Source organism: Pogona vitticeps, chromosome 9 (genome assembly GCF_051106095.1).
Source record: "Pogona vitticeps strain Pit_001003342236 chromosome 9, PviZW2.1, whole genome shotgun sequence".
Taxonomy (NCBI): Eukaryota; Metazoa; Chordata; class Lepidosauria; order Squamata; family Agamidae; genus Pogona; species Pogona vitticeps.
Genome location: NC_135791.1, coordinates 13,232,688 through 13,254,516, shown reverse-complemented (window position 1 = coordinate 13,254,516; position 21,829 = coordinate 13,232,688). Strand labels below are relative to the sequence as shown.

General features: G+C 40.5%; 1 long non-coding RNA gene across 2 annotated transcripts; it reads right to left on the bottom strand.

The window, feature by feature from the left end:
* Window positions 1-2,382: 2,382 nt before the first annotated feature.
* LOC140702097 (uncharacterized) lies at window positions 2,383-14,493 on the bottom strand. Of its 2 annotated transcripts, none has more exons than XR_013538452.1 (3): window positions 14,353-14,493; window positions 4,595-14,293; window positions 2,383-2,469 (listed from the first exon to the last, which is right to left on the bottom strand). It is a non-coding gene; the product is annotated as an uncharacterized LOC140702097 (long non-coding RNA). The 2 variants fall into 2 exon arrangements; XR_013538453.1 differs by lacking the exon at window positions 2,383-2,469 and adding an exon at window positions 3,356-3,718.
* Window positions 14,494-21,829: the final 7,336 nt, after the last annotated feature.

Here is a 21,829-nt window from a genome sequence, read left to right as displayed (position 1 = left end):
AATCGGTACGGAGGAGTTTTCCAGGGGAAAGGACGCTCCCCCTGCACCCCGAAGCGATTTTCAGCAGGAAAACTGAGGAAGACGCCTAACAGAGAGGTCTCTGAGCGCGTGCAGAGTGCACCGGGACGGTGCCTGGGGTTATGTAAATGATGATGGCACAGAAAAGCGGCGCTTTGAAGATCGGAGGGAAGTTTTGGCCCGTCTCTTCGCTGTCTCCTGGCTGGCCTTCCCTCCCCCTTCCCTCTCCCCCCCCCCCGCGATTCTTCGGCAGGAGAAAAAAAAAGCGCCTCTGGGCCTCGTTGCTCCGGCGAGCAGCCGCGGGGGGCCAAGGGGCCGGGGGCTCCGGCGGCCGGAAATGCCAGCAGCCCCGGGCCTGCCGCCTGCCCAGCGCGCCAGCAGCCCGAACCGCCTGAGCTCAGCAAAATCTGGCCTCCGGAGGCTGGCCGGCCCGCGCGCCCGCCCTTCCTCCGCGCTCGCCCCCGCCCCGTGTCCGGTCACTGGGTCAGTCGGAGCCGGAGAGAGCGCCTCAAAGCCGGGGAGCGGGCGGGAGGATCGGCCCCCGCTCTGGGCAGGGAAGGGGGAATTAAGGACTGACGGAAGGATGCAGCCAAGCCCCAGCCTACCACCGCCCTCGTCATTCTCACCAAAGCCAGCGGGAGGACCTCTGCGGGGAGAAAAATGTGCCAAGACTTTTTCCTGGTGCTCTTTCGGGTCACAAAGTCCAGGCTTCTTCCCGGAGGAGAAGGCCGAGAGGGCAGCAGTCAGAGTGACCATTGCATGGGATGGCATCTACTCTAAGCCCATGAACTTGCTCAAGAGAGCTGGAAAGCCAAGAAACTTGACTTCTGCGGGACCTGTGTGTGGAAATGTTGTTATATGGGGGTTCGTGTGGTCAGGTCTCCTTTGAACCTGGATCGGGGCAATTATGGGCTTGCCTTTGCCCCAGAACATCCCCCCCGCCCCCCCCAATCTTTGGGGAGGAGATTAGCAAATCACCTGCATCCTCTTCTACTGGGTCCCCTGCAACATTCAGTCTGTGGCACAAAAAGCACGCAGGTGGGCACACCAGTTTTACATAAAACTGGAGGCACAGGGGTCTTTTTAAGGAGAAAGGTGGGGTAAAATATTTTAAAACAAAGAAATGAGATTGCAAGTTTGTCACTAACACTCCTCTGAAACTCTACTGCTTTTGCTGTTATGTTGTGAAGCCATACTAGGGAACCTTAAAACAATCTTCACTTTTGTTTTATAGGGTGTTTTTTTCACTTTCCCTTTGCTTAATATCTTAATTAATTGCTTTGATTTTTTTCAATGCTTCATTTATTGTTATGTTATTGCCTTCAGTTGCTATAATCCTCTCTATGACTGAATGATTGTGGCATCCATTTTAACACTACTGAATAAAAGACAACAAACTATTTATTTATTTATTTGGGGCATTGAAAAATCTGTTGTGGAAACACACAAGAGATTTTGGCAAGCAAAATTAATCACAAATTGCTTGCCAGTCTTCCTCTAGTCTTCTACCCCACTCCAAAAATCCCTGGGTAGCCAAAGGTGGAACAAGATGATTTTTAAGTTAACACTCCTTCCAAGCCATCTGGCTGGATGCAAAGGCTCAAAGGACAAAGTAAGGCTGGCTCAAGGGTCACTCATGCAAACACACTCTTTTACATACCTATTAACCCCCACACACACACCTTTCCAGAAAGCTTGATATAGAATCATTCATGCTGGTCCTAATGAAAATGATTGGACACAAACATTTCCATACCAAAAGAGTAAAGCTATTCCTGCTAGACTTGTGAATTAGAAAGGTGATTTTGTCAGACCGCCATCACCAAAGAAAGAAGAACATGCAATAGGTAACTCTGCTGCTTGTTAACTTATTACTTGCAGGTTGTGAGGCATGACAGATGTGTGTAAAATTAGTCATGTTGTGGAGACCCCTCTCCCCCTTTTCTTCTCTTGTACTGAAACCTAAGGCTGTTTGCGGACGCTGAAAGACAAAAGATTCAGAACCAATTGCAATGTTTCTTCACATAGCACATAGTGAAACAGTGAAAGGGACACCACTGTAAAAGGGAATCAGATCAATTAATGGAGTGTGGATTTGTCCATGGCCACTAATTGGGATGCCTTTAGATCTCCTCCAGTAACAGAGGAAATAGGCCTCCATTAGTCCATTGGTGGGGAAGCATGAGAAGGAGGCTGCAGTTACACCCGTTTGAATGGGTTTGTGGGTCAATGTACTATCATTGGCCAAGATGGGACTTTGGTCTGACCCAGCATGGCTGTTCTCATAATAGGCGGAAAGTAGTGTCGTGATTCGTGTTCTGGCCCATGACAGAAAGGGGTTCTGCTACCAATCCCCATTCAGACATGAAGCTGAATTTGGGACAGCCACTCCCTCGCAAGGATGTTGTGAAAAGAACAGGCAGCTGGAGATCAAAATCAGTAGCAAGAGCTCTATGGAATTAAAACAGAACATAAACATAATAAAAATTTATGGAATTACATTTGAAGTAATTACCTACCCTCAGGTGATGGAATGGCATGAAAGGGAGAGAAGGGTTAATGATAGCAGTAATGAGAGGTAAGTGAATATTCACTATTTATTATATTTTTAGCCTGCCTTTTCACTGAAAAACAGTGGCGGTCAAGGCTACTAGCAAACATCATAAAACAAACCAAGCAGCAAAAACTATTAGAACTGTCACCGTAATCAAAATTATTAAAATCTCTATGATCAGTCGACCATCAAGAGGAACAAAAGAATGAAAGCTTAATTATTAACATGAGTCATGTCTTAAAGCTAAAGTCAACATTAATCCTAACTAGGACCCACTGAAATCAATGGTACTTTAGTTTATTTCAAGCAGTCCCACTGAAACTTCCCTCTCAACACACCCTATTTATTTCCAAAAGCATCCTCTAGAAACCTGTTGGATTTTGCTCTCAGTTGTACAACTGAAAATTCTAAGTTGATATTGGAAACAGTTATGTAAAACAAAGGGGAATCAATCTACTACTACTACTACTACTACTACTACTACTATTATTATTTATTTTATTTATATCCCGCCTATCTAGTCAATTAAGACCACTCTAGGTGGCGGCGGCGGCGGCTACTACTACTACTACTACTAATACTAATAATACTAATAATACTACTAATACTAATAATACTAATACTAATACTAATAATACTAATACTAATACTAATACTAATACTAATACTACTACTACTACTACTACTAATAATAATAATAATAATAATAATAATAATAATAATAATAATAATAATAATAATAATAATAATAATAATAATAATACCACCAAGAGGATGTCAGAGTTAATTTTGGCACCTTTAATGAAATCCAATCTGCTTTTATATTTTGCTTGCAAAGAAGGGAACCTTGCTTGACTAAAGAAACAGATTGCTTTCCAATGAACTGATCCTGTTTTTCAGCATAGATTTTGGTCTTTCACCGGAGTTCTTTATTAAAACTGTCTCATGGCTATTTGTTGATCGAAGTTCCCCTTCTGGGCTGAGGGAACTCCCTTTCCAACACGAATTAAGTCTTTTGATTAGTCACTTCCACTAGAAGATTTGTTGTTGGTGGTGGTGGTCGTTTTTTGTTTTTGTTTTTTTTTCTTTTTAATTGAAGTAGGTGCCCATTTCCTATGGGGAAAGAGGAAGCCAGAGATAGAGGCCCTGTGTTTTGTGAAAGGAAGACTATTTCAGCTGGAAATAATGACAACCCAACGACTGAGATTAGAGGAGAATTCACAGGTGAATCATAGAAGGGTAGCATGGGGCTCCTGCTAAGAAGGGCCAATGCAAGAGATCAGTGTTGGCCTGAGGACTGCCAAGTTTCAGAATGTCAGCCGACACTGTGAGAAAGGGGTCAAAAAGGGTGATACCCTCCACCCAAGTGCTATCCCCTGGAAAGTGGAGGGGGACCAAGCCAGCAAAGAAGTGAAACAGGACAATGAAGAAAAGGAGCATCCGCTGTCAGACCTGAGAGAAAGGAGACGGAGAAAAGGGAGAGAAGGAGGGGGGGGGAAGAGAAAAGGGAGGAAGCTATAAATAAGAAAGACCACAAGCAGAGAGGAAAGAGTGAAAGGGGAAGAGAGGCAGAAGCCAGTATGGTAGAGGTGAGGAAGTACAGTATGGACAGAAGGGTCGGAATGGTTTTTGATGGCAAACCCATGGACAGAGAGAGGAACTATCAGCCGTCCTGAAAGTCTTCCTAGTGATGTGAATGAGAGCGTAAGGGAGTGGAGCTGGGACAAGAGGGCTCAGATAGAGAGAGAAAAAAAAGGAGAAAGCCAAATGGAAGACCTCTCAACCCCAGTGGGGACCTTCACCCACAAGATGGTGGGGAATTGTCTTCCCTGAGAAGACTTCAAGAGGGGGAGAGTGGTGGACTGATGAAACATTGCTGTATTACCCAGTCCCAGGGGATCCTTGCAAGATGTTAAAACTGGGACCCACAGAACTGGGAAAGTCAGACACCCCAGCGCATCATGCAGTGAACCCCCTTCATCTCCCTGTTGGAGGAGAAGGTGGGAACGGAATGGTTGTTACCTGTTAATCTGTTATCAGATGAGTTTGAAGAAAAAGTTGATGGGAGAGGTTTGATCATTTTGAGTTTCTGTGGCCAATCTGTCCCCTGTATCCCGGCTGCCCTGGAGGGAAGCAATCTGACATCATAGATGGAAACAAGACATCATATGCCAGGAGATGGAGCATATGTGCCCTAGAGGCAAAGATACAATATACAGAAAAGTCATAAACAAATACTTCATTATATATGTGGAAAACCAGCAATATATCATCATCATCATCATCTTAGAACTGCAGAGCTCGAAGGGACCCTACAGATCATCGAGTCCAGGCCCTGACAAGGAAACACAGTGTGGAATTGAACTCCCGAGGTCTGGCTTCGCAGCCCGATGCCTTAACCACTGAGCTATCCATTCCAAATGAGTTTGGGGTTCATGGCTTAATATAACAGAAAGACTTGAAAGCCATCTCCTTCATGAATGGGGGAGGGGAAAGAAAGAAAAATAAAACAGAAAGACCTCTTGGGGAGTTACCCAGGAGTTTCAGATACCTGGAGCAGTGATCAATAAGAGCTTGAATTTTTCTCTTGCCTGCCAGACCAGTTTGCCTTTAGCAGATTTCACAATACAAGAAGCTGCCGTACATGTCAGACAATATAATCGATTCATCTAGACTATAATAGTGCGCAAGCAGCCATTGTGATACATAAGCAATAATATTCTCCTCACCAGAGGTAAAATCTGCACAATGAGCCCTAGGCAAATCTAGTACAGTGTTCCATAAGACCCTCGTGGCTTTTTAGCAACTCCTGGAAGTCTCCAGAATTGGTTGCTTTGCATTCAGACTCTCAGCCAGAGCTGTTTCGACCAATTTTGGCAGCCAGGACAGTCATGACTATCTCCTTCCCCCTCACCTCTCCCAAGGCATGGTTGTGCACACCCCTCACAGAGGGAGGGAACATGGTGCCACCTACGAGAAAAAGTGTATGCTTTCAACAACCACAAGTAATGCAGTGAAGGAAATCTAAACAGGAAACAGAAGAGGAGAGGTGTGCATGGTCAGTTTTTGTTAAAGCAAGTGGAATCTTTTTTTTTTTAATTCAAACCCTCTAAAATTAAGATCAGTTTACAATCAATGTGTGTTGCCACCTGTTCTATACAAACATTTTTCTTATTATTGTACTTTAATTTATAATGGAAAAGCTAAAAAAGAGCAATGGAAAGACAGATGCTAAATATCAGACTAACATGCAAAGTAGAAAATGAGCATATTCAGCAAAGGCAAAAAATAATAAAATGAGAACATTCAACAAAAGACAAAAATAACATTTTTAAAAGAATGAATAGCATGGACAAAAAGAATTTGGTCCATGTCATGAGACAAATAAATAAGTGCTGAAATGAAGAAATGCAACAATCATGACTTTAGATCAGAAGGAGGAGCAGAAGAACACAAACTAGATAGATAGATAGATAGAGAGATAGAGAGATAGAGAGATTAGATAGATAGATAGAGATAGATAGATAGAGAGAGAGAGAGAGAGAGAGAGAAAAGAAAGAAAGAAAGAAATATACAGAGATGATAACATCTGATCTCCAGCCCTTTGTTTGAAATCTATTATGAATATTGCTAAACAATCTAGTCTGTGTATTCTTGCTGAGCCAACTCATTCTAATTCTTCCTTGATACTGTATATCAAGAATTAATTATCTATCATTACCAGTTACTGGGATTATATCAAAATTGTGGAACATCTTTTAGCTTAAGTTTTAGGGGGCCCTAGTATAGTTATGGGCAGGGCCAAAGAGTAGATCCAAAAATGTCAACATATCTGTGTCTTAAACATCTAAATTCCAGGAGCTAAAACCCTTAGGCATTTCACCTTTCTAGAGTGGCAGAGACAGCTCTACGAAGGCTTGGAAACCACCAAATAATGGTATCATAGGAAGGGATATGGGTGTCTGATGAACCCCTAAAGGCTGGGAATAGAAGGGCTGGATTCAGGCCCAGAACCAAAGGTTGTCCACACCTGAACTAACCAGGCTCATACAACATTTTCCAAGAAACATAAATGTACACAAATCTTTTAACCACCACTACCCACCCCTTTAGCAGACCGTTCATCTGCTGTAATGCAACATCACCACAATAGCCCACCATGGAACTTTCTTTCTCCCCTGATGCTCTGGGGAATCTTTGTTTCCACTTTCTTATAACAAGCAATTGTTTCATGCCTTTAATGAGTTACAAGAAAAACAATACCAAAAAAAAAAAAACTTAAAATCAAGAGACTTCAGTGCCCAGGGAAGTGAAAAAAAAAAAGTCATAATTAAATAACACAGGCAAAATAAAGCTAGAAATAAAATTTAATCACATTATAGAATACAGCAGATAGTTTGCTTTAATATCTATCAGGAGTTTCAAACTTGGTTATTTATTTCCTATTTCCTTATTTCTACTTCTCCAGATTCCTTAATGAAGACTGCTGACTGCAACACCTCCTTTCTCAAGCTGTACACAAATCAAACAAGATGCTAACAGCATAAAGAGAACCTTCCAGAATGATCACCAAACAAAAATCCAAGTAAGCTATAGCAGGAAGCCTCTAAATTGGATTCATATTCATGCAATGCTTCACCTCATTCTTGAGCTCTTGGTAAATTTACCGAGCTCATTCAAGAGCCCAGTAATGAGGTGAAATGTTGCATGCTGGTAATTACCCAGGAAGATAAAATACAAGTCATGTGTTTGTTTCAAGGGTGAACCTCTTGAGTGTTCGTATTGGCATAAACCCAGTTGCATGACCCAACTAGAGCAGACTGGACACAAGTGTTGATTTATCCCTTAGCAACTGATTCCATGGACCTTCACCTATTGCCCCAAACAGGGTCAAGTCTTGCCTGATTTTTAAAGCAAAGCAAGATTGACCTTGAATGGGTAATGACCAAGGCATATCAGTGATCTTCAGGTAGGACTAGGAAAAGATTCTACCAGAAATATCTGAATAGCTAACAACACTGGATTAGATGCAGCAATGACCTGACTCAGTGTAAGGCAACTTCTTATGCTCCCATGATGTACTCCAGTTGGCTCTAAGATACTGTTGGATTGGATTTAGGATACTATACAGTACTTTTATTTAATACCCATTATGGTGTAATGGGTATTCCATACATAGTGATGCATGGAAGTGAGAGCTGGACCATAAAGAAAGTTGACCGCTGAAGAATTGATGCTTTTGAATTGTGGTGCTGGAGGAGGCTCTAGAGAATCCCCTGGACTGCAAGCAGAACAAACAGATCCATTCTGAAGGAAATCAACCCTGAGTGCTCACTGGAAGGACAGATCCTGAAGCTGAGGCTCCAGTACTTTGGCCATCTCATGAGAAGAGAAGACTCCCTGGAAAAGACCCTGATGTTAGGAAGGAGTGAGGGCAAGAGAAGGAGATGACAGAGGATGAGATGGTTGGACAGTGTCATTAAAGCAACCAACATGAATTTGACTCAACTCCGGGAGGCGATGGAAGACAGGAGGGCCTGGCATGCTCTGGTCCATGGGGTCACGAAGAGTCGGACACGACTAAATGACTAAACAACAACAAAATTGTGTAATGGATTAATGATGTAGAACTCAGAAGACCTGGGGTTGAATCCTGCTTAGCCATGGACACTCACCAAGGAGACTTGCATTCATAAAACCACTTCATAAATATTTCACTTATATTGAAAGCTGTACTAGGGTCACACACTTAGAAAGTTGGGTTATAAATCTAATAAACGAAGAAATGTATAGCTGTGTAATTATTAAGAAGATCCAAGACAACTGACCATTTTAAAGGATCCAGCAGAAAACGTCAGACGCAGAGTGCTGGAGCATGAGCTCCACTTCCCCTTCACACACTGGAATCAGCTTTTGAGGGGATTCCCAGCAGCAACCAGGATCATGGGGCTCTGCCTGCAGAAGGAAAGGAAAATGTGCATATATGATATGCTATTAGTATATTGACTCTAGAATTTGAAAATAAGTGGTGACAAATAACTTAGTTACATATAACTAATTATTTTGGGTCTAGTGAAAATGTAATGAAGTTATGTTTCAAACATAATATAATGAAAAAGATTTAAATTACTGTACTAGTATAATGGCTACTTACTATTTAGTTTCCAATTTTATTTTAAAGAACATTCTAATGCATTTTAAATCTTTGACATTTTTGTGTGTATTAGTTTGCATAAAAGTTTTGAAAATTTTTTATGGCCAATATGGTGACTTCTGCTTTCTTCATAATAAAATGACTCCAACCACTTACAGCATTTTTGAGACAGATATCATTTTTACATTATCCTTGAAAAGATATGAGATCCGCTTTGAAGGCCTTTGAACATAACCTGTTTCTAAATCAGTGGAAGCTCTTCTAGCTGGCTGCTGTGGTTAAGACCTCATATCTAAATAAATATGTCCCCCAACTTTCTCATGTGTCTATTCTTTGATGTTACTCCAAAGTGGAAGCATCCCGGGGGGGGGGGGGGTTCAGTGTCCATGCCAAGATTGAAGACAAATAAACAAACACTATCCATGTTCTTGAATATAACTTAGCTAATTGTATCACTAAGATCAATTTACTTTTCCAGTAAAACTGCCATGCTGATATCACCCTACAGTACATGAAGTGAGGCAAGCTTTAAGACTAAAAATTATTTCAGCATTTACCTTTGTAGATTATCATCTACTTTTAAGATACCTCAATTAGTGTCCCAAGAATAGACTGTAATCCACAAAAACTGACAATGAAAAAATGTATTAGCATTAAAAGATACAATAATACAGTTGTTGCTATTACTGAAATAGATTAACATAGTTATTTCTCTGGAATACATTACAAAGACTTTTCTGAATTATTCTACTTAGAAGTAGAAATTAGTTCCACACACACCAACCCTAACAATAATATTGTTGCTTTCAGCAACAACCTTTCATAATGGGTGTATCATACCATAGTCACTGTCTCCACAACAAAATTGCTGAGGAAACAGAACTCCTTCAGGTGGAATATGGAAGTACTGCCTTTGCCCAATCCTCAACAATTATCACTGCATGAGAGTGCAGAGATGATATTGTACAAGAAGAGCAAATCTACATACTGTACTAAAAGACAATTCTGAAAATTTGGGCAGCCCAAACAAACATTATAACTTTAAAACTGGCCTTTGAATTGCCACCATCTGGCTGCATATCAGTCACACTTGTTGAAAAACAGCCCTGACGACTGTTTTATGTTTGGGTGAGAAGGGGTTAACTGGTGGGATGCTTCTGGCATTTCCCCCTTGCTTGGTGTCACTTTGTGAATGGTATGAGGACAAGAGGGTATCCAGTAGACTATTTTGACTGCTGTCATTGCTGTTACCAACATTCAGGCTGCCCTTTGCTATATAGAGCTTGGTATCCTTTTTCTTCTTGGCCCACGTGCAAGATACTGTGCAGCAATAGTGAGCCATTTCCTGCCATTCTGAATCATGGGTACAGAAGTCCAATATCCCACATTTATAAACCAGAGGTGTGTTTTTTTAAAAAAAATCAATTTTATTTCATGTTATTCCCTGCCTTTCTTTTCGATTATAAAAGACTCAAGGCAGCCTTGTGGAATGATAGCAAAATAGAAACAGATAAACACAGATAAAACTTCAATAAGTTCTAATAACAACATGTAGTTAAACATATTATCATGTTAAAACAATTGATAAATCAAAACAATGTAAAATCATTTAAAGCCATTGAGAAAAAAAGAGGAATAAGTGAAAAGGTACAGCATCTCCCATTAAATCTCCTCCACAGCAGTCAGACAGTTGGCCTAAAAGTTACCTGTCAGAATAGAAATGGGTTTGGCTGCTACCTCCAAATTATTATCATTTTAAAATGTTCCTTGCCACATCAGCCAGCAACCCTGGCTGTTTGCTCTCCCACATTCTTCCACTGTTTCTTCCTCCTCACATGCCAGGAAACTTGTGAGGTCCAAGCCAACTGGAATATCCATGCCTAAGCTTTGCCCACACCCTTCCTAAGAATAAGAGAACAAGAGAAAAGAAAGAGGAAGGAGAGCAGAAGAAAGAAAGTGAAACAGGAAGACTCTGTCAAATAATGGCATCTTAGAAGGAGACTGGATGCAATATAGATCTGGAATATTTATTTAGTGTTTGGCTTATTAAAGGCCTCCGAAAACAAACTTGTTCAAGAGTGACACAATTTAAAACATGCTGATGAATATTGCAAAAAAAAGAAAAAAAGAAAAGGAAATTAAGAAAAATAAAATAAATAAATCCTGATCAAAAACAATCAGTGCTATAGAATGAAAATGCATAACAATATTATTATATAAATTATAATGATAATTGTGGGCCCTCGAGTCAGTTCAGACTTATGGCAGCCCTGTCTGAGGTTTTCTACATATGTTGTTGTCTGCCACCAAGTCAGAATCAACTTATAGTGACCCTCATAGGGCTTTCAAGGTAAGCAAGATATTTAAGGAGTGGTTCTAGCAGTTCCACTCCCCTAGTCGGCTTCCATGACTGAGCGGGGATTTGAACCCTGACATCCTGAGTCCTAATATGTCACTCTAACAACTGCACCACACTTGGTATGTTTTCTACATACAGTGGTGCCTTGCTAGACGATGATAATCCGTTCCATTGAAATTGCTGTTTAGCGAAATCATTGCCTAGCGAAAAGCATTTCCCCATCGGAGTGCATTGAAACCTGTTTAATGCTTTCCAATGAGGAAGAATCATCGTTGTCTAGCGAAGATCGGCCATAGGAAAGCCGCTTTGCAAATGGCCAATCAGCTGTTTAAATCGCTGTCTTGCGAAGCTTAGGTCCTGAAAACACCCGTTTTGCGAGCGCGGAGGGAGCTGTCAAAATCGTCGTCTAGCGAAAATCAGTTTGCGAAGCAGGGAAAAACATTGTCCAGCGAAATTCCCCCATAGGAATCACAGTTTTGCGAATCACTATAGCGATCGCAAAAAGTCAATATCTAGCAAAAAAAAAAAAAAAACCTGTCATGCGGGGTAACTGTCTAGCGAGGCACCACTGTATACTTAAAAAGAGATTCCCATGCCTTCCTCTGGAAACATTCTACGACTCTGCATCTTCTCCAAGGGTACAGGGGCTGATTTCTATCCTGGAACTCACTCAGCTATCCAGTCAGCAGATACAAATATAAAAGCTATAATAAAGGGGGGGAAAGTCATGTAGCCTTATGCAACCCAAAGGCATTATGATAAGTGATAACTTTATTAAAGCTAGAATAGTCATCTGTTGTAAGAGATCTAAACCATGCCACAGGAACTAGAAAAAATGACTCTTAAAACATGTGCACATGGAAAAAATACTTAAAATGTAGTCATTTATTCCTGTCTGAGCAAGTGACCCAGATCATTTGGGCAACAACAACTGCTTCTAAAAATAAAATTTCTAGCATTGTAGTGAGCCCCATAGCTGGATTGTGTGGATAAGTCCAGGAACTGTAACATAGAGCACATTCACTTGGAAGCCGTATTGCTGCAGTCAAGCCTCTGCTCATGACCTGAATTTGATCCCAGTGGGTTCAGGCAGCAGGCTCAAGGTCGGCTCCACCTTCCATCCTTCCAAGCTTTGTAAACTGAGTAGCCACCTTGCGGGGGAGGGGGGCAAAGTGTTCTTTGTGTAATTACATTGTAAACTGCCCAGAGAGTGCCTCAAGCACTATGGAGTGGGATACAAGTCAAAACAATAAATAAGAAAAGAAATAAAGTCCCAATCAACCAATTAATTGCAATTTTCAGAGATACAGCTGTGTTAGTCTGTTTCAGCAACAGCAAAAAGGAAAGCACAGTGGCACCTTTGGGAGTACAGTGGCGCCTCGCCAGACAGTTACCCCACATGACAGGTTTTTTTGCTAGACATTGACTTTTTGCGATCGCTATAGTGATTCACAAAACAGTGATTCCTATGGGGGAATTTCGCTGGATAATGTTTGGTCCCTGCTTTGCAAAACGATTTTCACTAGACAACGATTTTGACAGCTCCCTCCGCGCTCGCAAAACAGGTGTTTTCGGGACCTAAGCTTCACAAGACAGCGATTTAAACAGCTGATTGGCGGTTTGCAAAGCGGCTTTCCTATGGCCGATCTTCGCTAGACAACAACGATTCTTCCCCATTGGAATGCATTAAACAGGTTTCAATTCATTCCAATGGGGAAATGCTTTTCGCTAGACAATGATTTCAGTGGAACGGATTATCATCGTCTAGCAAGGCACCACTGTAATATATTTATTTTAGCTATTTCACTGTGAGAAAGAGATTACAATCTACTTCTTCAAACATGTGTGTGTGATGAAGCAGATTGCAGTCCATAAAAGCTCACAGTGAAATAAATTTGCTAGTGTTTAAGGTGCCGCAGTAATTCTCTCTTTGTTTTCTCCTGAATCCTGTTGCTTAGCATAGGAACTCAGTGGAATTTATGGAGAAGTGGACTACCAAAAACCCACTGATTCAATGGGCCTACTCTAGTTGGAATTTACTGCACAAGCTATGTCATTCCAGCCACTGAAACTTGAACTGCAACTGCAGGGGAAATGAATAGTTGTGTGCACGCTTACTTGGAGATTTCTGTCTAATATTTTATGATGAAACGCCACCAAAAATCTATAGCTCTGCTTTTAGGAAGCTGTGGCCCTCCTGCTGGACTTGTATACCTATTATCTATAAACATTATTCTGTCTTCTATCAGGGCTGTGACTGATGGGAGATGGCATCCAACATATGGAACATATTGCATATATTTTCCTGGTGAGTACAAAAGCAGATGTGAAAAGGGGAGGCATTTTGACTGTGAAAAGAGTGCAAGAGGGAAAGGAGAACCCTTCCTTTCTCCACCTAGGATCCCCTCAGCAGCCATAAAGGTTTTTGAAAACCAGAACCATCGCACAAACCATAACATACAACATTTTATATATCTGTCCTGTTTTCACTATGAGATCAAGAAATCTGGGAAGCTTATGCATGACAAAGAGTTAATTCCAATGTGCAGGGACATTCTGAAGTCTTTTACTTTAATGAATCTTAAGCACGGGTAATTGTGCACTGGATTGCAGCCAAATCTTCACAATTAAACTGCAAGAACCACAGTTCAATCCAGAAACACCCACCACCCATATTTCACCACTAGTGTTCCAAATGTTGGGAGTATGTGGTGGAATCATACAGAACTTTCCTTGAGGCCAAAATGTTCGGTCGGGAGGAGCAGTGAGTAAGTGGGAGGGAGGAAACTATATCTCTCTGATCCATAATTCTTCCCTCAGCCATCTTGGCTGGCTTTCAAAAGATGAAAGAAGAGGAAGCTGAAGCATATCTTTCTTCTAGCACTTGACATGCCAGTTGGTCTGCAGAGGTGTCATCATGGCTGGTTCTGTGGAAAGACGATGGTTTATAAGAACTAAATTACAGCTCCATGGGAAAAAAGTCAACTAGTCCACTTATGAACAATGCTGTTGAAAGATCATATCTATGAACGTTACCAATAAATAATTTCGGTAGAAAACAAAGGAGAAACATACCAAAATCCAATCCAGGAGTGGCGAACCATCGTGCTCCAGATGTTGTCAAACTGCAACTCCCATCAGCATTTGCCAGCAGATCCAATGGCGAGGAATTATGAAAGTTTCAAGGAAACAAGTCTATCATGAACACCTGGAAGACAGGCAATTCTTCATCCACTATAGCTGTCAAACATGTTCCACTAGTCTTACCTGGTATGGTTCTGGGAGGGCTAAATCAAAATGGTTCCTCTTTGTTTCTGATAACTGCAGGCATCCTAATCCTCAGCTCATTTACTTGGAAGCTGTAATACTGCAGTCAAGCCTCTGCTCATAACCTGATTCGATTCTGGTGTGTTCAGGTAGCAGGCTCAAGGTTGACCCAGCCTTCCATCTTTTCAAGGTTGGTACAATGAGGACCCAGCTTACTGTTGTTTGCATAATCATGCTGTAAACCACTGGTTCTTAACCTTGGGTTACTCAGGAGTTTTGGACTGCAACTCCCAGAAGCCTTCACCACTAACTGTGCTGGCTGGGGTTTCTGGGAGTTGCAGTTCAAAAACATCCGAGTAACAAAGGTTAAGAACCACTGCTGTAAACCACCCAGAGAATGCTCCAGCATTGGGGGCACTATATGACAAAACAACAAACAATCTAATGTGTTCCAAGGTAAACTTGTCTGTTCTTCCTTTCAACGAATGTCTGCTCATTCCACTTTTTCATGCATTTACATTATCTAAGTGACAAGGTCTTTCCAACCTGGACATAGAATTTGTGATGGGCTCGTAAATCCTTTAAAAACAAATGGAGAGGGAGGGATCTCCTCCATTTGCACCAGTCATACTCAAGAACTGTTTCCAGCATGGAAAGGACTATGTTGCCTCTTCTAGCAATGCAAGGTGTAAAAGATTAGGAACCTTTCCGGGGGGGGGGGAGAGCTAGCAACCCCAAGTAGGCACTAACATGATTGAATAAAGAGACTTTGAAGATTTAAGTCTTGGACTGGATGAAAGAGCTTCGGTTTTTCCCACATTCAATACAACACAATAATGAAACAAAACCTCGGGTTCTTTCAATAACAAATGAATTTGTGAAGCTCCACAGATTCTTATCTAAAAGAGCTGAAATGAAATTCTTACCTATCCTAAGTCAACATATAATTTAAAGGTTGGCAATTCTTCATAAGGATGACTACTTTGCTGTAGTGAATAGATTGTTGGACTAGGGCTCAGGAGACCTGGGTCCAGCTTCCATGGAAAATCATTGGGGAATGGCAATGACAAACTACTCTTTGAACTTTTCATTCTACGTGGATCACTGTAAGTCAGAAGTGACTTGATGACACATAAATAACAAACACTGCACAATGTGTAATAAGTTATTCCACTCCTAAAAGAGAAGTGCCTAGAACAAGGAATCAAGGCTCAATGTTTGGCCCCAAAGTTAGGAAAGCCAGATCACTGTACAATTTATTTATTTATTTATTTATTTATTTATTTATTTATTTATTTATTTATTTATTTATTTATACCCCTCCTATCTGGTCCTTGGACTACAAGAGTAGTCCAAAAGGTTTCAACCCATTTTATCACAACATTCAAGTAAAGTGCAAAATATATTACAAATAAGCATTCTTCAACCGGGCCTTCTCGGCGGTGGCTCCTCGCCTCTGGAATAACCCCCCTGACATTCGCCCGGCTCCCTCGCTGGGTATTTTTGAACTTGAATTTATTGTACAGTCAAAGACCCAAAAATACAAGGATAAAAACATTACATAAAATACACAAAACAAGTTAGATATCAAAAGATAGCAGGAATAAAAACTTGAATCATACATCTAAACACAACACTTTACGGATTCTTAAAACTGAGAACAAAAACTTAGCCACTGACTGTGATATTAAGTGGTTCTCTCCGGACAGCAGAAACTTAAGGTAGTCTGCGGGAGGTATACTAATGCATTTAGACATTATTGGGTGGAGGTAATGGGTACGTTCAGACTTATATAAACTACATTCTAAAATGGTGTGTGCCAGAGACTCAACTGTTTCTTCCCCACAGGGGCATATCCTTTCTCCATAAGGAATGTTATTAAACCGCCCTTTTAACAAGGCTGAGGGAAAGCAATTGAACCTAGCCCTTGAGAAGGCAAAACGATACCTTGGTACATTGATTTGATATAGATAATTTGGTAACTTGGGAAAGATAAAATTTATACCAAAGTACTTTGGTGAGCAGGTCCTGTCTGCACCTGCTAATGAGTACTGAAGATCTATGTCTTTAATGCGTTGCACAAGCATTGTCTTGATGTTGTGATAAGGCTGACTCAGGAAGAAGTCCATAGAGAAGCCTAAGAGATGTAATTTATTAGTAAATCCCTTGTGCCATGAGCTGGTAAAGACATCTTTTTGTAAATAGTGTATATACCCACTGGTTATGGGAGCATATACCACCTTCAACCAGAATCGGAATGCATGCAACCAGGCTTGACATTCCACCGATTGAAGGCCAGCCTCCAAACGCAAAGCAGCTGAAGAGCAACATCTTGGCATAGCGAATAGGATTCGCAGTGAGTTTGACAGAACATTTTCAACGGAGGAATTGAAACCATTTATCCAGATCGCAATACCATACAGGAGCTGTGCAAGAATTTTGTACTTGACTATCTGTAGAGCAGCAGGGATAAACTGCCCACCCTGGACATAGTGGTATCGTCTAAGAACTTTGGTTGTATTATTAGCCACTTGCACTGCTGCTTGTCTATGGTACGCCCAGGAGAGGGTACGTGAGAAGACAATTCCCAAGTATTTGAATGTTTTAACTTGTTCTATATGTTGGCCTTCGATAACCCAATCTTTAACTTTACTATGTCTAGAGAAAACCATTATTTTGGTTTTCTGGAAATTAATTGTTAATAGGTTGTTCCTGCAATAACTCATAAATGCACGTAAAATACGTTTGAGACCAACTTCTGATAGTGACATGATAACTGCGTCATCTGCATATAGTAGAAGAGGCACACTGATTTTAGCCAATTTCGGGGAGTGAAATTCAGGAGCTGTGCAGCTTTTAGGAAGGTCATTTAAATACAGATTAAATAATGTAGGCGCCAGAATACAACCTTGGCGAACCCCTCTCTCTGCCTGAATGGGGTTTGATAGATTCCCATCGACTCCACATCTTACCCTAATTGTGGTCTGTTGGTAGAGGCTTCTAATAAGGTATAGTAGCCTCTTATCAATCGAGGAAGAGTAGAGTTTTTCCCATAAATTTCCTCTGGGTATTGAGTCGAAGGCAGATTTTAGATCTATAAATGCTGCAAACAGGCCATTCCCATGACAACCCATATACTTCTCTGCGAGGTGATTCAGTACTATACAGTGGTCGAAAGTGGAGCGGTTCTTCCTGAAACCAGCCTGTTCATTCCCTAAGATCTCCTCCTCCTCAATCCATGTGATTAGTCTATTGTTTAGATATCTAGCATAAAGCTTGCCCACTATTGACAGGAGGCTAATTGGTCTATAATTTGAGGGTTCGTCTTTGTTCCCCTTCTTATAGATTGGTATCACTATTGCCTCTAACCAGGAGTATGGAATTTGCCCAGTGTTATTAATAAATGTAAATAAATGTGATAAAAGGGGAGCCCACCAGTCTACATTGGTCTTTAAAGACTCTGCTGGTATTAGATCGGGTCCCGGTGCCTTCCCTGATTTTAGGCAAGCTATTAGTGGCCTTATTTCATTTTCGTTTACTGGGTCCCAGTTTGGCAATTTGTTTAAATCTAAGAATGTGATGTTAACAGTTTGTGCAGGTTTAGTTTCCTCGAATATTTTAGTGAAGTACCGTTCCCATATATTTGCCGGGATAGTGCAGTAAGCTGATCCTGTTTGGGCACCTAGCGCTCCAGAGACCAAGGCCCAAAATAGCTTAGAGTCTTTGTTTAGTACTGAGTCAATCAAGATGTTCCATTGTTTTTGAATTGATTGTTTCTTTTTCTGGGCAATCAGGGTTTTATATTGGTTTTTAACTATGTAGTACTCCCGGGGGAGAACTGCCAAATTCTTCTTCCTATACTGCATGTATATTTCTCTAAGTTGGTTTTTTTTATGGGAGCATTCCTTATCAAACCATTTAGGAGTATATCTTCCCGATTGTTTATGAGTTTGAGATTGTTTTGGGCTTAGAACAGATTGTATTGTTAAAACTAGGGAGTTGTAGTTTGTTACGATGGAAGTCAAAGTAGATTTTGTAGGTGCTGTTATTAAGTTTCTTAATTTCTCACTGGTAGGAGATTTTAAGAGACTGGAGACTTTTGCATTAACTTCATCTGTCCAAGTTAGATGTTTATATCTTACAGATAAGACATTGTCACTTAAGTGATGTTCAGGGGGAAGATGTATTGGGTTTAGCAGTGACAAGGTTAGGAGTAGGGGTAAATGATCACTATCTGTTCTATGTCCAACGGAGAATTCCTTAACCAACCTGGTTAAAGTTGGAGAAATTAACACATAGTCTACCACACTACTGCCCCTCCCTGATACAAAAGTAAATTCTGCGCAATTATCAAACAATGCATTGCCATTTACAATATAAAGAGTAAGGCGTTCTGCCATCCGTGCCAGGCATATCCCACTATAATTGATCTTCAAATCTTTTGATGTTCTATAATTCATCAGGGTGTGGTTCTCTACAGAGTCTGTACCCCAGACATTGGAGGGGTAAAAGATGTCATTATTTGATCCAGTTCTTGCATTCAGGTCTCCCATAAGTATCACATATGCATTAGGGAATATAGATTCTAAGTTTGTAATATAAAGTTCCAATTGGTTCCACATTTGAGTTATTTGATTTTTAGAAGACAATGGAGGAATATAAGCATTGATGATCAGATAAAAGCTTGACCTGATAACAAGTAAGGCAGCCATAGCAATTTTGTCACAGGGTGGAAGCGATTTGACCCTAGCCTCCATAGCAGTAGAGAACATTAGAGCCATCCCTGCTTTGGGGCGGCCCTTTCCACTGCTAGGAACTGCATAGCTGTTAAGTACCAGATAGCCATTCAAACTAATATTATCAGTGCTCCAGGTTTCCTGTACTGCAATTATATCGTGTAATCTTAGATAATCGAATATTCCTGGGTCACCCTGTCTGGAGGCCCAACCAGCTATGTTCCATGAAAGGATTTTCAATAAACAGGCCCTTGACGTTAAGGTTGTCTTTTGGGCCTCAGTCTTGACATCTGGATATACGACAACCTTTCCATGTGATTGGGATATCTGGGGCATCCAGCTAGATTTCATGGTGCTGGTGTTTAAGCATTCTGGCTCATTGCAATGGCTATTTGGTCAATACATATAGTTCCAGGTGGGTCTATCCTCGTAGCTGCTATAATCCCACCAAAAATGGTTTAGATCTCTGTGGCTAACCTGATTAAAATCAGCAGGTTGCAGATCCGCCTTAAGATTTGCTCTGTAGTTAGCAGAATAATTTGTATTTCCATACATGTATGTGGGTCTCTTGTAAATTCCCCTTCTTTTCTTAGCTGTTGCATATCTGTCTCGTATCAGGACTGGGATTTGTCTGCAGTTGTTTCCTCCCACTTCATTGTTGACCACCTTGGCAGTAGTCATCTCCGAGTTTCCATTGAGTGGAGAGTGTATGTCTGACAATAGAATCTTTGAGGTCTGTTTGGTAATTTGTTTCTTCTTTTGAACAGGTGCTTCACCTTTCTCTGCTGGAGGCTTTTTGGTTTTTTCCCCCATTTTCAGTGTGTGCCGTTGATTTCCTTCCTTTGCAGTCATTTCTCTTGCTTTTCCTTTTCCTTGCTGTGGAATTATTTGGTCATCTTTATTCCTTAGGTCATTTTGCATTACATCTAGCATTTGGAATAAGGGTTTAAAGTCCATCCTTCTACCTTTTTGGGTAAGATGTATGAAGCCCTTCTTACCTTTGTTGTTTTTATTAACCTTACAATTTGGTTGTCTTATGGAGTTAGTTGGTCTCCCTCGCTGGGTATTTTTAAAAAACAGTTAAAAACACTGATGTTTCGGCAGGCCTTCCCCTCAACCAACTCCTGATCTTCCCTCTTTTTCCTCTCTCCTAGTGTCTGTTCCATCTTGTCCAAAGTTTCTCCCCTTATTTAAAATTGTTTTAATTATTTTGTATTACGCTTGTTGTAAGCCGCCTAGAGTGGTCTTAAGTGACTAGATAGGCGGGATATAAATAAAATAAAATAAAATAAAATAAAATATAAATAAATAAATAAATAAATAAATAAATAAATGAATGAATGAATGAATGAATGAATGAATGAATGAATAAATAAATAAATAAATAAATAAATAAATAAATAAATAAATAAATAAATAAATAAATAAATAAATAAATAAATAAATAAAATAGCAAAAGACAGAGAAAAGAAATAGTGGCTTAGGTTTTTAGTTGGGATGCCAAAATGATAACAGATGACAAAGGAAAAGCAGCTCAGTTCCTACTTACGTAGCACAGTCCCCCACCCCCACCCCAAAGAGAGTCTATGGCCCTCTTGGCAAATGTGAAGAAGATAGAACTGCAGCTTGAGATTGATAAGCCTATAGTCAAGGAATACCTCATCACTTTGAAGGAGCTCAAATCTCCAAGGTCAGATGAACTGCATCCAAGAGTATTGAAGGAACTGACTGAAGAACTTGCAGAACCACTGTCTATTATTGCCTTGAAATCATGGAGGATGGGTGAAATGCTAGATGATTTGTTCCTATCTTCAAAAAGGGGGGGGGGAGAAAACCCTGGGAACTACAGACAAGTCAGCCTAACATCAATCCCAAGGTAAATTCTGGAGCACATTATCAAGCAGCCACTCTACAAGCACCTTCAAAACAATGCAGTGATAATTAGAAGCCAACACAGATTTGTCAAGAACAAATTCTGCCAGATTGATCATGTCTCATGTTGTGATTGGGTAACTTCCCTGGTAGATGGTGGGAATGCTGTAGATATAATGTATCCTGACTTGAGCAAAATTTTTGAAAAAGTTTCCCATTATATTCTGATTAACAAGCTAACTAGGTGTGGGCTGGATAGAACAACTGTCAGGTAGATACACAGTTGGTTACAGAATTATAATCAGAGACTACTTATCAATGGCTCCTTCTCAATCCTGGCCCTGGTGGTTCCATATTTTTATTAATGGTTTGGATGAGGGAATGCAGGGAATACTTATCAGATTTGCAGATTACACAAAACTGAATGGAATAGCTAATGCTCTGGAAGACAGAAACAACATTTATATAAATCTTGATAGGCTTGAGCATTGGGCTGAAAACAACAGAATGAAATTCAACAGGGATAAATGCAAAGTACTGCACCTAGGAAAAAGAGAACAAATGCACAGCTGCAAAATGAGGGATACTTGGCTTAGCAGTACTACATGTAAGAAGGATCTTGGAATTTACTTTACTTTACTTTTATTGAATTTATACCCCACCCCTCTAGACAAATTCTACTCGGGGCGGCTTACATGAGTAATAAAACAAGATAAAAATAACATCCATAGTAAAACCTAATATCAAGTGTCTATATACATATCTACATTATCAAGATGGGAATAGTTAAGAAACAACAACAGAAAATAAGTTAATTGACTGGAAGGAAGGCCTGCTTAAAGAGCCAAGTTTTTAAATGTTAAAAACAC